Source organism: Apteryx mantelli, chromosome 8, assembly GCF_036417845.1.
Source record: "Apteryx mantelli isolate bAptMan1 chromosome 8, bAptMan1.hap1, whole genome shotgun sequence".
NCBI lineage: Eukaryota > Metazoa > Chordata > Aves > Apterygiformes > Apterygidae > Apteryx > Apteryx mantelli.
In genome coordinates, this window is record NC_089985.1 from 14495111 (window position 1) to 14515170 (window position 20060).

General features: G+C 52.6%; 1 protein-coding gene across 1 annotated transcript in view; it reads left to right on the top strand.

Moving 5' to 3' along the window:
• The first annotated feature begins 323 nt into the window (after positions 1–323).
• TMEM121 (transmembrane protein 121) overlaps positions 324–20060 on the top strand; it is a 45724-nt gene continuing 25987 nt past the window's right edge. Inside the window, exon 1 of the mRNA XM_067300441.1 lies at positions 324–351. The gene's annotated coding sequence lies outside the window, so the exon portion shown is untranslated. The remainder of the gene's footprint in view (positions 352–20060) is intronic.

A 20060-nucleotide genomic window follows, 5' to 3' on the forward strand; every position in this document is an offset into this window, starting at 1 on the left:
GCTCCCCCCGCCGCTCCGGCGCGCCCGCCCCGCCGCCCGCCCCCAGCGCGCCTGCCGCGGACGCCGAGCGCGGCGCGGGGCCGCGGGGCCGGCGAGCGGCGAGCGGCGGCGGCGGCGGCGGCGGCCCGCAGCCCCCGACGGCAGCGGCGGCGATGCGGCGAGCCCGGGCGGCGGGCGGCGAGGCGCGGCGGCGGGCAGCGCGCCGGGGGCGGCGGGCGCCGCGGGGCTGAGCGGCGGGCGGGCGGCCGGGGCTCCGCCGCCGGCCCCGGGAGGGGGGCACCGGCCCCCCGCCCGCCCTGCGCACCGCTCGGCGCACGGATTTACGGCGCGGACTGCAGCCTCCCCCCGCAGGTAAGGCACCGCCGCCCCCGCGGCGCGGCACGGCACGGCGCGGCTCGGCTCGGCGCGGCTCGGCGCGGCTCGGCACGGCCCCGTCGCGGGGGTGCTCCGGGCTCTCCCCCCCTTGCATTAACGCCTCACCCGGCTCCCGACCCGGCGCAAGTTTCCCCGTGGCGGCGGGGAGGCTCCGGTGGCACCGGGCACCGCTGTCCCCCCCCGCCATCGGCTGCCGCAGGAACGGGGCTGCCCCCTTTGGGCTCCGGGCGCCCGCCCCGGGCTCTTCCCCGCCTCCGCTCCCCCGGTCGGCGGCGACCGCGATGCCGGGGCTGCCCGCGGCTCCCCCGCGGGCGCCGGGGCCGGGGGGCCGCTGCCCGCCCCTGCGCTGCAGCGCCCGGCACCGCCGCCTCCGGCTCCGGCTCCGGCCGCGCCGGGGCCGGGAGGGGAGACCGGGGCCAAGGCGCCCCCGGCAGCGGCCAGGGCGAGGGCGCCGCGGGGAGCAGCCCGGACCCGGCGCTGGTGCTAATGCGGGGGGGCCGGTCCGGGAGCAGCTGCTGTTGCTTTTGGACCAAACTTGGCTCGGGGAAAGCTGCGCGCAGCCCGGGAGCCCGAGCGTGTGACCTGCGGTGCCGGGTCCCCGCAGGGCATGGCCCGAGCCACCCGCGCCTCGGCACGCGGGTGCTGCCGTGGGGCCGCCGTGTCCCAGCCGAGCAGGCGGGCTCGGGCTAGGCCTCAGCCAGAGGATGCCGGAGCACGGTCAATTCCTGTCCTCCCGAGGGAGCCCGACCCCCTGCAGCCCTCCTGAACCCAGCCTGGGCGCTGGAGGCCGGCCGTGCTGGGAGGCCGTCGCTGCGGCAGGGATGCTCCAAGCCCGGGTTGGAAGCCCTTGCCCTCTGCAGCCGGCCCTTTGCTGAGCCGTGGAAAGGGAGCGTGGGAGAGACTGCACAGCCCAGCAGCTACAGACCCCCGGGATGGGGGAGAGAGGCTTCAGCCCTCCCTGGTGCTACCGAGTATGCTCTGAGTGGGACTGCTCTCCGTCCCTTCTCCTAACTGACTGGCTGAGGCACTGCCCACTCAGAGACCTGACTCTGCACGTGACACGTGTGGGCACTGCTACGGGTGGTGAGTCCAGGGAGTGCCTGAGCAGAGCAGCCCGAGGTGTGACAGTGCCCAGTCGTCACGTGCGGGTTTCACTCGGGGACTTCCCGGTGCCTGGAGCATCCCCATTTGCAGCCTTTCCCCCTCTTCCCTGCACGGTGGCAGGCTGCCGCCGTGCGTCGGACAGCCACGCCGCACAGCTGAGCCGTGCCTGCGCATGGGCCTGGGGCATCGATCCGCAGCCTCGCCAGCGCCGGGGAGGAGGGCGTGCTCAGTCTGGCGCGCTGGCGGGGGATCATGATCCAGGTGCTCAGAGGAGGTCCAGCGCTGGCGTCCTCGCTCGGGACTTGCTGCCAGTCTCCTTATTGTAGGGGAGCAGGGCAGCTGGGTGGGCACAGGTATTCGTATGTCCCATGCCAGTTTGTGCCAGGAATCTGGAAGCCTCGTAGCTGTGTGAGCTGCTGCCACCTGCCCAGGGAGCAGTAACTCCAGGAAGGGGAGCCAGGAGCGCCCCTGCTAGAGGGGCAGCGCCAGCCGCGCTGGGAGCTGGGAGCCGGAGTCGGGCTGACTCTGCCATCGCAGCTCCTGGCAGCGATGTGCGAGCGGAGAGAAGACGGGTCCCCTTCCCGATTAGGGGGCGAAGGGGAAAAGATGTATTCAGGATGGGCTGAAACCCCTAAGATAATCTAGTGTCTGCCGGGCCGCGGAGATGCTGTGCTATGGCCCTGCGGTGCTCCGGCTGTGAAAATCCAAGTAGCATCATTTGGCTGAATGTGTGGGACCCAGCTCCTGTCCCCGTGGGAGGACCGTCAAATGAGGGGTCCTCCTCCAGAAATCCCCTTCTCCTGAGCGTCACAGATCCAAGATGAAATAAGCATGGATCCTGCAATTTTAGGGCTCTCTACAGGTTTTGCTGCAACAAACAGTAGACTGGGCTGAGTATAAAATGGGTTTATCTCTGTTTCCCAATGCGAAGCTTTTGCCGTCAGAATGAAAACAGATGTTTGGCTGCCTGTTTAAGCCAGTTTTGCAGAAAATCACCTCTGGTTAAGACACTAGCACTACTAGGGACTCAAGCCCTGTCCCATTTAACTCCATGGCCTCAAAGGCTGCCTGAGCATAACTGTTCTTAAAATTCCTCTGAAATTTGGCAAAGCCAGGATTTCTGCCAGAGAGGTTCCCCCCTAGTTAAAAAATACTAAGGGAAATAAATACAAGACAGTACAGAGATGCACCAGGGCTTTCACAGCTATGGCTGAGGCAGCGAGCGTGGCGTGGCACAGCTCCGGGGCTGGAGCTCCAGTCTGGAAGCGAGTCCCCCGAGCGGCGTCCATCCCGGCTCCCAGCGCCCGCTGTGCACTGCAGGCGCTCTGAGGAGCTCTTCAAAGGGAATCAGAGGAGGATCTGGGCCCTAGCTTCTCTGTCTTCCTGCAGTAAAAAGGCAGCAGTGGGATATCCCTCGGGAGTGCCGTGTACAAACACATGCCGACTTGGGAAATAGCACTGGTTATTGAATTATTTAGCGCATAGATCCAGAGAGAGAATATTTTGCTATTCCCGTTTTTCTACTTTAATACCCTGATAGATTGCTACTGATATTTTGCTTTGTGCCCCTTTGGGGCACAGCCCTAGCGGTGCGTTGTGGCAGGGCTCATCGTTGTCTTGCTATTTTCCTTTTTGCTGGTTGTGCTGTGCTGCTGCCGAAGGGCTCTGGCTGGGACGGGGCCCCGTTAGCCCACAGGCAGGGTTGCGGTCCTGCAGCAGGCTCGTGGCACCCCGCATCGTGTGCAGGAGGAAGGGAGCAAACTCGCGACGGCCCTGAGAGCAATGGCATGGACCGAGTTTGTTGAATCAGAGCTATCCGGGTGCACTCGCTCTGCCTTCGCAGTTTGCTGTTGTTGCTTTGACAAGTAGCTTTGTATGTAAATAGAGATTTCTGCAAAACTTCTGGGAGGAGCAGCTGGCAATTGAATGGCCATGTGGCAAAAATGCATGCATGCGAGTGTGTGTGTGTGTGTGTGTGTGAGTTGCAATCTAAACAGAAGTGGGAAAATATGCAGTGTTGGGGGAGTAAGGCAGAGCTGGTTGGCTTTCATCTCTCCCTGCAGCATCCTTTGTCAAAAGACCTTTGCATTGCCCCAAAGGCAGTTCTTCCCTACCTGTCCCTAAAGCAAATCCCGAGCGGCAGAGCAGAGGGATCCTTCTCACAAGGCATGGGATGTCTCTCCAGATCTGGAGAGAGGTCAACTCAAAATATTCGAGAAGGAAAGCTCTTATTTTGAGGTAGCAACTCTGGGCCTCCTGGAGGCATGCCCGTGCAGACCATGGCATGTCCCGCCTTCCAAGCACAGGGACGGGGTGCCTTCCTGCCCTCCCACCGGGCCAGCCCACGGGGGTTGCCCTTCTGCAAGGGCAGGCAGGAGGCGCTTGTGCCCATCTCTGGTCACACCAGGTTGTGCAAGCAGGTGCTTGGAAGTGGTCCAACATCGCCCAGGTTAGACGTGGTCGGAAACCCTTGTGGCTCCCTGCTACCACCCCCCCAGTTCGGGGCCCGCGCGTCCTTCTTCCCTCCTGCCCCGAGCTGGTGCGGGAGCTGCTAGTGCCTCGGAGTTGCAAACAGCCCCCCGGTAGCCAGCAGGGTGGACGGCTGCGACTGCTAAGGAAGCCTCCAGCTCAGCGGAGCCGCAAACAAAGCCGGATTTCACGAGCACTCCAGCAATAGCTATTAGCTATGCTAAAGAGATTACCAACTCTGCAGGACTCATCAAGTGTTTAAAACATAACTCAAGCATCAAAGGCGGCTCTTACAGGCTCGCATTTTCACATCAAGTAACTGAAAATTCCTACCCAACTTAATTAAAACATCCGCTAGGCTTGTTAACTGCAGAAAACAAAGGCTTTTCTTTCTCCTTAAGCACCAAGCCATTTTTAAGAGAGGAGTTTACAGAAAAGTATGCAGACTTCTTTGTTAATGAGTCACCTTTGTTAAAGTCTCACATCCCCAGATCACTGTGCCTGATTAATCTCAAGCTTTCCAAAAAGGAAATAAATATGTTTTTTTTCTCCTGGCTAGAGACCGCAGAAGAAAGATGAAAAAGTGAGAAGAGCTTTGTAGAGAAACTTAGACAAGAGGGTGGGGGAGTGTCAAAACCAGACCTATAATAGGAAACAAGTCACTGAAGAGCTGGTGAAAGTACCTTTCATCTTGAAGGATCCAAAGTGCTCTGCAGCGCATGAACACACACAAGAGCTGGAAAATAATCGACAACAACTAGCACCTTGAGATGAAGTCACCACCCTTCGTGGCAGCAGAGCCACCGCAGGCAGGTCGCCATCTCGTTGGTTTTGTTCTTTACCCGCCGTCATCCCTGATAGCCTTTCTGGTTGCTCTCCATGCTGGATTTGTTGGCCAAGCTCTTCTGCAGTACCGTGGCTGTCCGAGTATGCAGCAGCTCCGCCCCTGCTGTGTGCTCGGTCCCTGAGAGCAGGGCAGTGCCACCGTCACCTCCCGTAGTGTCTTGATTTCATTCTCCTTCCCCTTGATGTGCCCAGGCTGGTTGCATCATCCCTGGGCTTCAGTATGTATCCTCCCTGGACACTCTGCCCCGGCTGTCTGCCTCAGAGGTCTTACCTACTTCAGGTTCCCTGGGAAGCCTTAAAAGAGGTAGAGAAGCTCTCTCTCTGCACAAGATATAAGTGGGACACTGATACCAGAGCTATGAGCACATTAAGTACAGTACTTTAACTTAAGTAAATACTTTTATGGCATCCGTAGAGGCCTTGAACATTTTAGGATTTTATCCCATTATGTTAATTTTGATGGTTTTGATCAATAATGAGTTAGTAGGAAAAAAAAGTATTAAATAGCTCCTCTCTCTTCTAGTGCTTATGGGAGAGATTTTCTCTATGTTGTCCTGGGTTGTCAGAGGGTCTCTGGAAGGGTAGTGCTGAGAAATGCCATCAGGAGCAGAGCTGCTTCAACTGCATCTTGCCAGTCGAGTTTGTAGCACACCCGGCCTCTTTTGGCAAGTGGTTTGCGCGTGGCAGGGAAGGGGCAGCCCCGCTGTGTCGGCTGTCCCGTGCCGGGAGCATGCCCGGGAGGGGCTGGGAGCCAGCGGGGCTGGAGGCCGCGTGCATGGGAAGCTGTGCGAGCACAGACTTTATGCCTGTGAACTCAGGGCATGGCTGGGATGTGAAACGCGGGAATTAGGAGGTAGACAGGGTTTTTACATTAAATGTTTATAGCACCTTCCTCACTTTGTGTCTAGACATAGCTATAAATGAGGGAGAGGGCTATTACCTAGGAATAAAACTGTTGAAACCAGCCCCGGAGAGCTTGTTGTTGTATTTCCAAGGAACTGGGAGATTCCTTATGATTAATGTAACAGTATCGAGGGCTGTAAACTCACCACAGTTGGGTACTGAGTCAGGGGACATACTTACAATGTACCTGCCACTCGCAGCTTAGACTACGCATTAACTACGGTCTCTGGCCAGCCCTTGGCAATTGCTAGGGCTGCAGCTCGCTCACTGATCACCGGTTCAGTTCCTCTGGCTCCACCACCAGCAGTGGCAAAACAAAACAGTCCAGCGGTGGCCAAGGTATAATTTGTCATTGCAGCGTGGACCGGTGGTGGTACGGAGGATGAGAGGAGAGGGGGAGGCCGTGAGCAGAGCCCAGACTGTGTAGCTCTGTAGGAGACCGTGTCTTCACTCCTGGGAACTTCAGGAGCTCTCCTGCAGGAGTGTGTGCAGATGGCCTGTGCCACTGCTGGCCACGCAGAGCTGGCCATGTGCAGACCTGCGGGTGGCCAGGCACATGCATGAGAGCCCGGGGTGGGGGGCTGCAGGAGAAACTCCTGGGAACTGAATCCAGACTCCCAAACCCTGTCCCAGGCCTGAATTCATTCCCAGTAAATACAAGTGGGAGAGGTTAGACTAAGGAACCTCTTTTCTTTTGGATGCAAATTCTTCTCCCGGGTCTCTGCTTCTCCCACGTCCAGCACAGTAGGGTCTCGGTCTGCACATAAGGCTTTGCAGTACTGTCGTAATAGCAGCGAGAGTAATGAAGAGGATAGACTCGCTGGAAAAATAGCGTAGCAGCAACTCGCAGACAGGCTCCTGCCAGTGTGTGCAGCTCAGCACAAAGCTGCACACGGCTTCTCTTTTCTTTAGCTAAGAGAAACCTACTGACGCTAGGTCTGAATGATGGAGTGTGGTAGCAGGGGATGTCTCTTCTGATCCTTTGACTGCAGGACTGTCATTCAAGGATGCAAAAGGGAAGGAAAAGGGTCCCACCAGTAGCTGGGGTTTGTAACTCTGCAGGGAGAGGGGGCTGCCCTTGTGACCTACAAGCAAAGGACTCTCTCTTCGTATTAGCTGCTGGCTGCCTCCCCCCGGGGCCATTGCATTGCTCAATGTCTCTCTTTTTTTTCAGTCCTTTGAACCACTTCCAACCTGACAACTTTTTGTTTTTCTAAACGCTGACGTCTCAAGTCACAGAGGTTTATTCTAGAAAAAGGATGTGGGTTCAAAGCCCACAGCAAGGGCCCGTTGGGAATAAAACCCCCATACATGGATTGAAGGAAGACCCTGGTGGATGGATGGCTACAGCTCTGGAGGCTGGCAGCAGCACTGGCTCTGCGCTGGGCTGGCGCTGCTTTCGCCCTGCCGGAAAGGGTGTTTCTCCATACTGGGGAATGCAGAAAGACCGTGGCAAGTTTCTTTCTTTGATGTGAATTTAACAGCTTCCCATCTCCTCACCTCTCCTTGTGGAAACATACCACAGGCTCTGCACTGAAGGATGGTTTGGGGCAGTCTGTTGCAATCTGGACGGCCCTCCCAGCTGACCCTGCAAAAGGCCAGGGCACATAAAGCTGTGGTAGATGCCTCCTGACTGAGAAGCACTTCAGCATAGCCAGCATGGCCTATTTTTTCCAGTTAAGCCTGTACAACTCACCAGTCCTCTGCAGTTACAGTGGTTAAACCAATGTAACACCACTATCTGGACACCCTTAGGATGGTACAGTAGCAGTTTGGGCTTAGTTCAGATTGCTTCTGGGTAGCATAAACTAGCTGCAAAGAGACACAGAGTGTAGACACGGGCACAAAGCCACTATAACCCGTTGACTTTGAGTTCATCCTCTTCTTCTAGATGGGCAACGCTTTGAAGGGGGAGCTGAGGCCCTTCAGGCAGGATCTTAAACCACTGGACACTGAAACAGGGCTTTCCCTGTGTCCACCTCTTGGGATGCGGGAATTACCATTCAGAAGCACCTGGTGCCACCAGCTGTAGAGTCAGTGCGTACGACTGCCTTTTTAGGTCACTAGCATCGGGGGCAACGGATCCCACCCATCCCTGCCTGGAATGTGGGGTCCGTGTTCACTGCTGGGGCCTCAGGGCAAATGGTTCATTTTCCGTACTGTGGAACTGTCAGAAAAGCCAAGAGGAGGGGGACTGAGCATGAAAGCACAAAGAAGCGAGCAAAGAAGTCTCAAAAACTGCGTACAAACCACAAATTTGCGTGGTAAACAAAAGCGAGCACAACCGTTGCTTAAGCGGTTCAATGGCATGACAGGAGTTCCCTGACGACCCCACAATCATTTTGTTATTGAAAGCCAGGGAGGATAACTACATAGTTGAAAATAAAACCAACGGCTGTCCACTTGGAGCCATACTGCAAAGAGATTCTGAGCTGTGTGGTCAGTGCTTGATGGACAGATGGGCTGAGGGAAAAAAGGAGTGCTGGAAAGACAAGGAACTGGCCCTACTCAATATTAAGGGCACCTCTATTAATACCTCAGAAAGCATTAATAAATGATTCGTAGCTATTCACAATCACCCGCTAAATGCAGAGCAATAACCCTTAAACATGACCTGTTGCGCCGGATGCCCATAGCCCGCCCGGGAGGGCACGGAGCAGCGTCTCGCCCTGCTCGCAAGCCGAAGAGGAGGCGCGCGGGGCAGCACGGAGGACAGCTGCATGACGTGGGCTGCGCGGGGGCAAGCTGGGTGGCCGGCCGCAGGCAGGGAGCCCGCACCATGGACGGGGCTGTTGACCCTGGGGGAGGTTTTATTGTGCAACTGCCTGCTCTGAACTGTATGAGTGATCCTGAGGGCTGAGGGGAAGCGAGCCGAGTCCTCTAACCCAGAAAGTGACTTGTGCCTTTCCACGGACCCAGGAGTCCTGGGCGTTTGAGGCTGCAGTGGCCCCATCCCAGTTGGGAGGCAGAGGAGGATGCTCTGCTCACCCTGCTGATGACCCCCCTGGGCGACGGAGGCCGGAGCGAGGCCACCTGAGCACTCAGCCGAGGTCAGGTGCCGGAGGCTCCTTTGGCCATGTGCTGTTGCAAAATTAGGTGTCTTCTTGTCAGAAACTCTAGGTGCCTGGGGGCACCTCATCTCAAGGCTTCAGGATTTGCTTCCCTTAGTGGAGTTGCCTTCGTCCGCATGGGCTGTATGTCAGGGCCACGATGCCGTTTTGGATCTCCCGGTGCTCATCCCTGCCTGTAGCATGGGGTAGCACTTCTCTCTGCGCTGTGCTCCAAGGCGAAACGCGTTCGAGATTAGGAGGCGCTTGGGTAATGCAAGCCTCGTGAGTACCTAAGAGCTATTAAAAGCTGCTTTCATTTGACGCCACGAAGAATGCCGCTGGGAATAGAGCAATGCTTCTTGGATAAATATTGGCATTGAATAAAGTCGCTGATAACAGAAGATAAGTTATCAACAGCTGTTTAACCTAATATTACTTCTGTACAAGATAACACTGAGCTTTTGCAAGAGGTTAATAACTAGATGCACAATCCATCACTGTGTGCAAAGACACCCGACAAACTGTGGCCTTAATTTTTCCTCTGAAGCTTTATTGCAGCCAAAGGAGCCTGTTCCAGGGAAGTGCACTACTGGGTCAGTCAGGCCTCTGTCTCCAGCAATGGCCAAAGGTGATACTCTTGAGCATGGGGCTCTGCACAGTGGGCAAGAAGAGAGCATGTCTCCTTGTGGTTGTACCTCCTCAGCCTGGGGTTGGGACAGCATCATGATGTGCAGAGCTCTTGCTGCTCTTTGGCTTGAATTCCTGTGCTGGGGACTGAGAGAAAACTCTGCATTGCGCATCTGAGCGTAGTAACCTCAAACCAAAGAGTGTAGGTTGTAGCTGGCTTTGATATAGACATTTTAGAGGTGGTGTCAAAACACGAAGTGTGCATCAACTACAGATCACAGTATCCCCACCGAGGGGAAAGCAATCTCAGGCAGGTGCTGATCTCTGGTATGTCTGTTACAGACTCCTGCAGGACCTGTAATTCCACAGAGGTTTTAGAAAGAATGGGTTGGCAAGGGCCAGAAGCACTCTCTGCAAGGTGAATTGGGTAATTCCAGTGAAACAACCTTCTTGCTGATGTCTGCTACGTGCAGCTGGATGCAGAGCCAAGTGTTGCTCACTAGCAGAGGCTTTCCAAAGTGCAGAGTTGAGGCAAAGGAGATGTGTCCGGTCACATCCTCAACAGCTGCGATGTCGGACTATGCTGGCTATTTTCATGAGGTTCTTCTCACTTGCTCTCTGCTCTGGGTGCTCTAGCCTTTCAGGCTCACAGGGCAGAGGCCATCTGCTAAGGAAGGGGATGAAAGCTGGGCTGATGGTGCAGACTGCCTGCCTGATCTGTGCTGGCTGGGAGAACATGAAATGTTCTTAGTACTTTCCCCGGGGCTCTGCCCCACCAAAGCATCAAAGTACAGTCCATCATTTTTTAAAAAAGCGTGTATATTTCTTAGCACTCTGTCTCGTCCCCCATGCGAACTTTCTGCATATTGGTAGAGTACCAACCGAGCGATGCTTGTAAGGGAGTCTGTTGCTACAACCCTCGAAACTTTTTGGCAAGATATTCCCTGCAGTCGCTGTGGGCTCATGTTGCGCAGTTTCAAAGACGCTGTCTGTAGACGTAGCAGTAAAAGACCTAGAGCAAGCTGCGTGCTGCAGACGAGCAAGCCCGTAACGCATGCAAGGCACCTTGCGGGAGAATCGATCCTCACAAGAACTTGCACGCGCTGACTGATCTCTGCAGCACCGGGCAGACGTGGGATCGCTGCTGTCCGACCGGGACATGCATTGGGTATCTCTGAAGACGCTGATCAGCTTGACCAAGCCCTCACCGGAGGTTGCTGGCAGGAACTGGGCTGGCTTTTCAGTGCTCCTGGCTTTCAGCGCTCCTGGCTTCCAGCCCCTGCTTTATCCAGCAGACCACACTGCTGCTCAGCAAAGCTGGCTGCAGTTGCTAGGACGGCAGCTGCAGTCCTATTGATCCCTGTGGGGATGATGAGCCGAAATGAAGACCCTTGGGAAATCAGCAGAGAATATAAAAACCTGGCTGCAAAGCAGAGGCTCGGGCTGTGACAGCTCTGCAGATAAACCAGTGTGCAGAGCCCAGCTGGGCAAAGTGTTCACAGGAAGCCTGCTTCAAACTCCAGTTTCATACTCAGACTGCAGCTGGAAATTCTCATCCTCTCCCATGAGCCCATCACGCCCTTCCCTTTTCCCAGATCAAGCATCTGGAAGCAGATCCACACATGGAGGGACCAAGTCCTTGGTTCTCCTGGGGCCCAGCAGTTCCTCCTCAGGGTGCAAGGCAGGAGGCAGTGAATGAGTGAGCACCTTGCAAACATGCTATCCCAGAAACTCCCAAGGTCTTGAGGCTAGGAGGCAGATCAAGACATGTATATTTTAGGCCATATTGCACACCTGGATTTCAAGTCTAGCATATTGGAACAGCAGGGCATGGGAGCTGCATGTGCCGGAAAGCCGTTCATCCTTGCACAGATGTGTAGTAGAAAGCTGTGGTACCGCCAGCACCCAGCTCCCAGGGTATCACAAGAGCTGCATAGTAACTTTTGAGCTAGCCACATTAAATAGTTCCTATTGCTACCTGTTTAGACAAGCCAATTATCCACAACTTTGGGGTCTCGCCAGTAACTCCAGTTAGGAAGAAACCTACTATTACTAGTCCTTATGTGTGCCTGCTTTTTTACAACTCAAACACTTCAGCTGAACTCTTCCCTCTGTACTGTTTGCAAGCCACGCAGCATGCAAGCATCCCCTCTCCCTTCCCACACACAAGACACAGAGCAAGACAGTGGGAAAAAAAAAGAGAGAAAAAGCAGGGCCCCTGGTTGCCCTTAGCAATTACCACATAGCTCAGACTGAAGTCTGGCTCGGAGCTGCATACCCTAGGATGGCTTATTCTGGTTCCTGTGTGTTAATCTCCACAGCAGCAACAGAGCTGGGTGATTTTTTTCGGTTAGCTTTTCTGTTCCCACCCCCTGCCCTTGCTGTTCATTTGCATTACAGTGTAGTCTGTAAGAAACTTAATTGTCAAAGATCATGAGGTCTTGCATTATTAAAGTCCAGACAGGTGGAGTTCACCCCTCTGGACTGCCATGCGTGCATTAAGGAAGCACAAGAAATTCCTGTAGACCTGCTTGTGGTGTGAACAGGCTGTAAATGATTCCCCCAAGCGAAGGCTAGGCTAATTCTGCATCCAAGCAACTGCACCCTACTGTGGACTGCAACTTTGTGATTTTCTTCCAGAGCTGGATTTTAAACTCCTGCTGCAGCTTACTGCTGCTAGCCAGATCCCAGTTGGCTCTAGCTTCCCTGGTTTTCTGCATTTCCTGGAAAATCTGCTGTATAGCAGTTCTGCCGATGAACACCTTGTCTTGGCCAGCGCAGGCTGCATGCCTGCACTGAGGCTTCCCAGGCTGCTGTTGCCGTACAGCAGTTGTGCTAACCAAGATTGTATTGCTGCTACAAGTCCTTTTCCTGGGCAGCTTCCACGTTTCTTTAATTTATTTTGTGGAGTCTCTGGCTCCTATTTTAAAGCTCTGTTTTAGTCCCTTTGCAAAATATCCAGCTTCCGTTTTGGTCTTTCAATTCCCCTGTGTACTGTCTTTAGTTTCTGTGAGCATTGCTGCTATTTCTCATGTTGTTCCACAGCAATGAGCCACCTACAGTTCCCAGGAAAGGGAGCCTCTTCCTTCCACTCCTCCCCGTTTCTGTCTCTGTTTTGCAGTTTTAGTAACATAATCACTGGTTTGTTCTGTTCTAGAAAGAGAAAGTGATGAAGCCCTTATTTCCCTAGTAAAAATCAATCTAATGTTTTCTTTAGTTTCTCCTTTGATTTCTTAGCTTTTTTTGATCATTCTCCATTTTTGGCAGCTACACAAGTCATCACACATAATAGCCAGCAAAAATTTTTTGACTTGTAGCTGTGTCATGTGCACTTTGGCTTTGGACAGTGATTGTACCTCCCTGGCTTTGGGTGGAGGTCATGATAGTTTGGGTAGTCAGGGTCTGCAGAAGGCTTCATTACTTCTTATGGTTAAAGACATCCATACCGAAGTGTTGCAAAAGGTGCTGGAGCTAATTAATTCTCCCTTGTCCTCTTGTGTAACCAGGCTTTGGCAGTAAAGCCTGGCAGTCTTATGCGGATCTTGTCTCTTAGATTCACAGGAAGAGAGTAGTGTTGCTTTGAACTCAGTCTTCACACGTAAATCTAGCAAGCGGCCAGCAGAGTATAGGAAATTTGTAGTTGCCAAAGAACTTTGCAGAGCTGAGCTGCAGCCTGATTTCTTTGGCAAAGGAAAAATAAAACAATCCAAGGAATAGGGAAGAAATATTACACAAAAAATGCAGCACCTAGGAGACATCAAAGGAGAAAACGCTGAAAGGGAGCGGAGAAATAACACCCTTAATTTGAATTTTGAGGGAATTCATAAACCTGAAGTCACATAGTGATAGAACACAGGTAGTTTAGGTCACACCATTGGGAGCCACTGCTCTTTATTAACCTTCAAGCTACCTGCTTTTAGTCATAGGTTGAACATCAAACGAGCTGACTGAAACTTTTTCAGTTTTCAAAATTGCTGGAAAATTGGGTTTCCAAGTGCATAAATGTGATTTTATGAAGCATCTGCTTTCCTCAAAACTTTTAAATCGCTCAAGACCAAAGATCCGAAAACTTCTGTGTGGGCCAGAACAGCTGAAAGAATGGTGTTGCATTCATTTGGAAGGGAGAGGTCTGCATTTTTCCCCAGGCGTTAAAGCAGCTTTTTCCCCCGCCGCCTCCTGCGGTGGGGTAGGATGCAGGGGGGCCGCAAACGGCCACGGTGCAGCGCTGGCACCCAGGGCAGGCCCTTGAGGCACTTGCTGCCTTGCCTGGAGAGCAAACGAGAAGCAACTTTGATTATTTCTATAGTGAATAGCTGTGTTTCTCAGGTAGCTCTGTGGGTTGTTTATTTGGTTTGGAGAGAAAGCACAAGTGGGTCTGGGCAGTGAAAGAGGTTGTGGCAGAATAGCGACGATAATCTGGGGCTGAGAGAGAAACTTTGTGCCAGCCCCAGGTCTTCCATTTTATTACTGCATCGCCACTCCAGAATACAGAAATTACTGCTGAAATTACATAGGTATCAGAGGAAAACTGCTGAGTGAGACATTATTTACAGTGGATGCTCTGTGAGGAGTCAATTTGCCAGATGCAGAGAGCATCGTGGAGAATGCCATGAAAGCCCAGATGAGCAGTCTGACTACAGGCAAAGTTACTGAGCTGAGGATCAGCTGAACGTGCTGATAACATACATTAATCCCTGCATCAAACTTGTGAAGTGTCAAAGTACAAGTGTTTGAAAGGATAACAGCAGAGCGATGGTCCACAGGAGGGAGTGGTGTTCCTCCCAGCTCAGCGGTCCTCATTTGCTGGTGGTGTAGTTATAAAGATGAAGAAGAGCAGTTCCAGGCAGCATGAGGAAGGAAGTGCTACTACCGTGCCATCGCAAAGGGATTCTGGGGCAAAAACGCAGTGAAGGAGAAACCAGCATCATCTTGCATAAATCCAGAAAGGGCTCCGTGAAGTCAGCATAGTGGCGGCAGTGGTGATGTGCAGTGCGCCAATCATGGATATAGATCCCAAGCACCTGCAACATCCGATGTGTGAGTTGTGACAACTTAAAGAGCCATGACATTATCAGAGAGACCTTGGCCAAATGGCTCGAATGACCTCAAATCGCAGAGGCCCTGGCCGCTGATTGCACTTGACTTGCATTTGTGTTATTTCAAGTTCAGTTGGCTCTGAGATGCCCTAAAGAAGTGGCGATTTGTCACATCAAAGGCATCTTCTCACCAAGGATCCCTGATCAAGGGCTTTCAGTTCCACTGTGGCCTCATAAGAAATTCAAAGCCGCTGTAAAACGCTGTTTCTGGACACAGTTTTACATCATGTTCAAAGCTGAATATACTGTTCGGATTGAAAGGGAGCCAAAATGTCTCCACTCAGGCATGAAATGTTATTTTGGCATCCCAGAAATTCTGTGGGCCCCTGTAATGAAATGACTAATAGGTTCACACAAAGGGGGAAGTTATGGGTCCCTCCTAAAACTTTTGGCCTGGTACAGCATTACTTAACGGGACGAGCTCCTGACTAGAGTTTGTGGCACTTCACTGTGTTGTGACATCCAACTGTACCTCCTTCTCTGGGCATTTTGATCTAAACATCTCGGGACCTTGGTGGCTGTTGCTTTAAAGGTCATAGGGGAGCCTGCAGTGCCACCAGCTGTTACCTCCAGGACAGCAGGCACAAATGCAAAATCCCACCAGTAGCTGCTCCCGGTCCTTTGCATCGCGCTGTCTTGTTTAATGTAACGCACCTGCAAGCCGTCACCAGGCAAGAATTCGTTGTCAGCCAGCTGTCAAGCTTAATTGGGTTGTCCTGTAAAATATCTTGCATATAAGTAAATCAAAAAGAGTGGGGCCCATAAAAGGGCCAGCATGTGGCACATTCATGTTATTTATAGCCTTCTCTGTGGTGCTCATCACCATGGCAGCTATGAAGGTTGATGCTGACAGCTGTGAAGAAATGCCACATATGTATTAAAAAACATGCGTATGAAATCAAGTGGGGCTTACGCTTCCCAGCGAGGCTTTGAGACGAGCGCAGAGCCCCGTGGAGAGCCGCCCGCGAACGCGCTCCGGGGCGTGATCACGTGGGGACACACAGGATGTGGTCTGCAGCCCTGGTGCCCCTGATCTTGCGCCCTGCGATCACTTTGGAAAAGTTAGCAATAAAACCCGACTCCCTCTCTCCATATCTGCTCAGGGGCTGGCCCAAAGCTTCATCCTTCCCATTTCCAGCCAAAATTTATTCATAGCTAGTTTATCCTCGTTTGTTCTTGTGACAGCACTGTCCTTTGGCTTAAATAGCTCTCCTCCCTCGCTGGTGGTGATGGCCCTGCTGTATTTATGGACAGTCAGCACTGCTCATCTGGCCAAGCCGATGAGCGGTGCAGCGCGGCATGGCACAGCACGGCACACTGAGGCCCACGCACCTGAGCGGGCTGGCCCTGGTGCCTGCTGGCAGCCCCCAATTTTTGGTGAAATCGAGGCCAAAGTGCCTGGAATACATCTGTGGAGGAGGCTGGAGATCCCTTCATCCAGCTTCTCCTCTTTAAGATTTAAGCCTATTTGTAATAGCTTTCTCTTTAATTACACTGGTTGTGATCACTCACTCCAAGCTTACTTTCTAGGATTGGCTTTTCTATAACTTCTTCCTATTTAAGAAAATCAGCAAAGGTGGCATCTCCTTGTGTCGGCTTGATACCTGGCAGGTAAAGAAACCTGCTCCAGCTGTACCTGGGCGTAGTCAGTGTGAGCATTCGCCCGCAGCCTCTGCCTGGAGGTTAGCTTTTACGTAACGATATCAACCCTAGCTATATCGATGTCTCCAATGACTTTGCTCCAAAACAATTTCCAGGAAGATTTATAGCAAACCCTTAACAACATGAAACCATTCTTTTCTAGACTCACACAGTCTCCACCATGGTCCTTTTATTCTAAGACTACCTGATTTCTCATCTAGTACCAATGATCCTAATTCCTCCATATTTCTGGTCAGGCTTTCTCTTAGTGGACAAATCTCCATCATCTTGCTTGCCCCAGGTTGCTTCTTTCCCTCAAGGTACCACGTCCCAGCCTCGGCCCTAGAAACCCAGTACTTTTAAGCCAGTCCTTCAAGGATCTTCCTTTTCCTGTGAAAAATCTTCCTATAACCCCAAATCTTCCTTCTAACCTTTAGCTACCTGTGGCTTTCCGTATCTTGCCAGGACTTTTTTCTCCTTCTCCAAGGACTGGAAGAGGTCTACTGAAGACGGCTATTTTTCAGCAGCGCTCCTGGTGCATGCAGGGTCTTTCTCATCATCTTTGCTCTGTTCCAGCTGAAATCAAGTAGTGGTGTTTTTTCCCCTTACGTGAGGAAAAGTGGTTGCTTCTTTGTCCCACATTCCTGTCTGCTTTCCTTGCCCTCTACAGACCCTTTAGCTCCATGTGTCCCATTGGTGATGGATCTTTGGTGCCTGTGAAATGAATGCCTTGTCCCCCGCAGCCACCCTGCGGGAACGCTGGCTCCATCTCTGATACTGAAGTTACAGCAAGTGGAAAGCTGGCTATGTGGGACACATTCATCACCTTGTCAGGAAGGACCCAGGGGACATAAACATTGTTATTAAAATCACTATTTCTGCCTGTTGCTGGTAGCCATCTTGCTACTTCTAGTCCTGCAGGAGCACAGGGGTTCACGTGTATACGTTTGTAAGTGTTCAATTTATGGTTTCTTAATAACAGTAAAGTGCCTTTGCCAAAGGCATTTAGTTAAAGAGATGAAGTAATAAACACATTGAGAATTTTTTTTTCTGAGGAAAAGAGAAGTCATAGGCTGTCCTGGAGCTTATACAACCGCTCCACTAACATTTACTGCCCTGTCACCCACTGTTAGTCCCACTGACACGATGGTTCCCATTCTTCTTAAAATTAGCCCACGTGGGTAACGGCTGTTGGGCAGTTGTTGCAGTGCTTTCTCTGGATCCTGCAACTCCATTCAAAAGCTCTTCTTGCTGAGCAAATACATAGCGTCTCTTTTTGCTCCAAGACTTACATGCTTATTATGCTTTCTGCAGCGGAAAAAAGATTGCAAAGCAATTCAGCTCGCTAGCTAGGTCATGAATCCATGTATATGTTATGAATGGCAAGTGTATGCATGTGCCCTAGGCTTTACCCAATCATATCACACAATAAAAGAAGTCAGAATGAAAATAAATCTTAATACTAACTGCTCTACATGAAGCAAATGCTTACTTTGCATAAAACCCTAATTTTAGAGCTTCCAGACTGTAGCCAATCCACTTTGTCTCACCATGACTTAGCATAACTATACTTCTTGCTATATATATATTTGTTTGTATATAGTGGTACACACACATTATTTTTTTATTTATTTTTTGTTGAGCGGAAGTGTCCCAAGTGCCAGCACTCTCCCTCAGTCGGTAATCTGCCTGCGCTCTAGCTGCTCGCACGGGGCCCGGGCACGGCTGGCCACGTCTCCCGTGGGGCCGGCGCAGCTCTGCGGGTGCCCTGGCTCGGCCGCAGCCCTGCCTGCCTCTCTCCTGCCCCAGCTGACCCTGCAGCAGCCAACTCCAGCTTGGCAAGGCAACAGCATCTGAATGCACTGTAGCATGGGCTCAAGCAGTTTGCATGCCCTTTGCGTATGCCCATGGAGAACGTTTTGGGAATGCCAAAGGTTTCTAGGGAATGCCCCAAGGGATTCAGGATGTGCTCAGCTTTTCAAGTGTTCTGGAAAAAGTAGCAGAGAGCTTTGCTTTTCAGCAAGAAATCCTCCACCTTTCAGCGTTACTGCTTTCCTGCTTCCTCCCTGCTGCTGAGTGTCTGAGTTCACTTCTGCAGCTATATTAACTTTCAGTTCACCTTTAAGCAGTGTTTTCTTTCCCTGCATACTCTTTTCTATTGCCTTCATCTTTTCAATGAAATTTGCAGTCCTTCCCAGCTCCTCATGTGCCTGTAAAACCACATGTCCCAGACTGGAAGCAGCAGGATTCTTCAATATTCAATCACAATGTTGCTTGTGGCCTTGTATTTTTGGATAATGGTTGCAGGACAAGGTGCAATGGTGGAAGTGCATTAGTGATTTAGCTTTGAATCTGCAACCGTCTCTGCAATGCTTTGCAGATTTTTTTTTGCAAGGATCTGTAATTTGTCACTGCTCCACCTCATATTTACAGGATGCAAGGTGTGTGCCCAGCAGTGGGACTGTGTCTGGCAGTCCCTGTGCCAGAGGCCCACCTCCTGGAGAGGAGAGGCTGGAGAGGACCCAAGGCTGGTCCCCCCCCAGGCCCCAAGGTCTGGCTGTGTGCATGGCCCAGCCTCCTCCAGCAGGATGGCCCTGGGAGGGCACGAGGCAGCTCAGCAGCGTGGGGGCCACTGGCAGGCAGGGAGGTGGAATTCCTTGGCCAGGACCAGGCTGTTGCGCTCATGCTCGCTTACTGCTCTCATCCCAGGGCGTCCAGGTGCTTCCAGTCGTGTGTGCGCTGCGAAGGCCTGTTCCTAGCATCTGCTGCTCTTGGGCCCTGGTAGCTCTGCCAGGGGGTGTGTGCTGTGCACTGTGCTGTACGGCAGCAAGCGGTGCTGGAGTGGACAGGCAAGGGCTGCAATACGGAGCTGCTGACTCCTGCGGTTGAGTTAAAAGCCCTGCAAGACTTGCCATCTTGGAAGACAGCAGGCTCTTCTGTAGTTACATGCGGTTTTTGGCTTGTGTTGAAAACCAGCATGAAGTGTCTAGCGCTCATGGCTGTAGCATGAGGCTTTAAAATGAGCCAAGCGAATCTTGGAGGCTCGGGAACCAGAAAGCAAAGCAAAGGGCATTGGTTTGGATTGCCATTTACAGGATTGCCGTGGTCGTGAAGCCACTCTCATGACAGTCTGCCCTGGCGGCCAAATGTTTGGGGCTGTCCCGGGGCTCGCGCGAGGCTGCGTTGCAGCGTGGAGTGGCTCTGGAGAAGGGTTTTGCCTTTGTTTTATAGCTGATGGACTGGAGCAGAGGTAGCTGCTGCCCCTGTGGGCTTCACCCCGTTCATCTCCCCATGCAAACGTACATGGACGTATACGTCCAGCTCCCCCAAAGCTGCTTGGGAGGATCTTCCTAGGGGTGCTGCTCTCCCAGTGAAGGGGAAAGGACTGTTTTAACCACAAAGTGAAAGAATGAAAAGAAGAGCCCTTTTTACCAAAAGAGAAAGGCACTGCCATCCTGTGAAGATGCTACCTCTCTGCTGGAGGAGCAGAGCAGTTACAGGAGATTAAATGACCTGCTGCTCTCTGCTTATTAAAAGAAAATGGTGTTTCCTGGCAGCACTACAGATCTGACATCTTGATCCATTGAAACACTCTCAAAATATAAATCAGGAAGAAGCGATCCAAGCCCATGGTGCACGGAGCCGGGAACGAGCCTCCTCCCCGAGAAGGGGATGCTTGGAAGGGTTTTCCGTTCGCTCCCCTCCCACGGTGATACATGGCCTTTGCACGGGGAGGTCTGCGGGGCTGAGCATCCCAGGAGCAGGGCAGGGACAGCATGGGCTGCGTGGCCCGCTGCCGGTTTGCACCATGCGCCAAGGGGCCCTTTCCCTGGTGCCTGCAGACGGAGCGAGAGAGACAGAATCTTCCAGCAAGCACGCAGGAAAAATCTTGTTCTGACTTCTATTAAAGAAGTAAATTGTGCAGTAAATTAAAGCTGATCTGCACGCA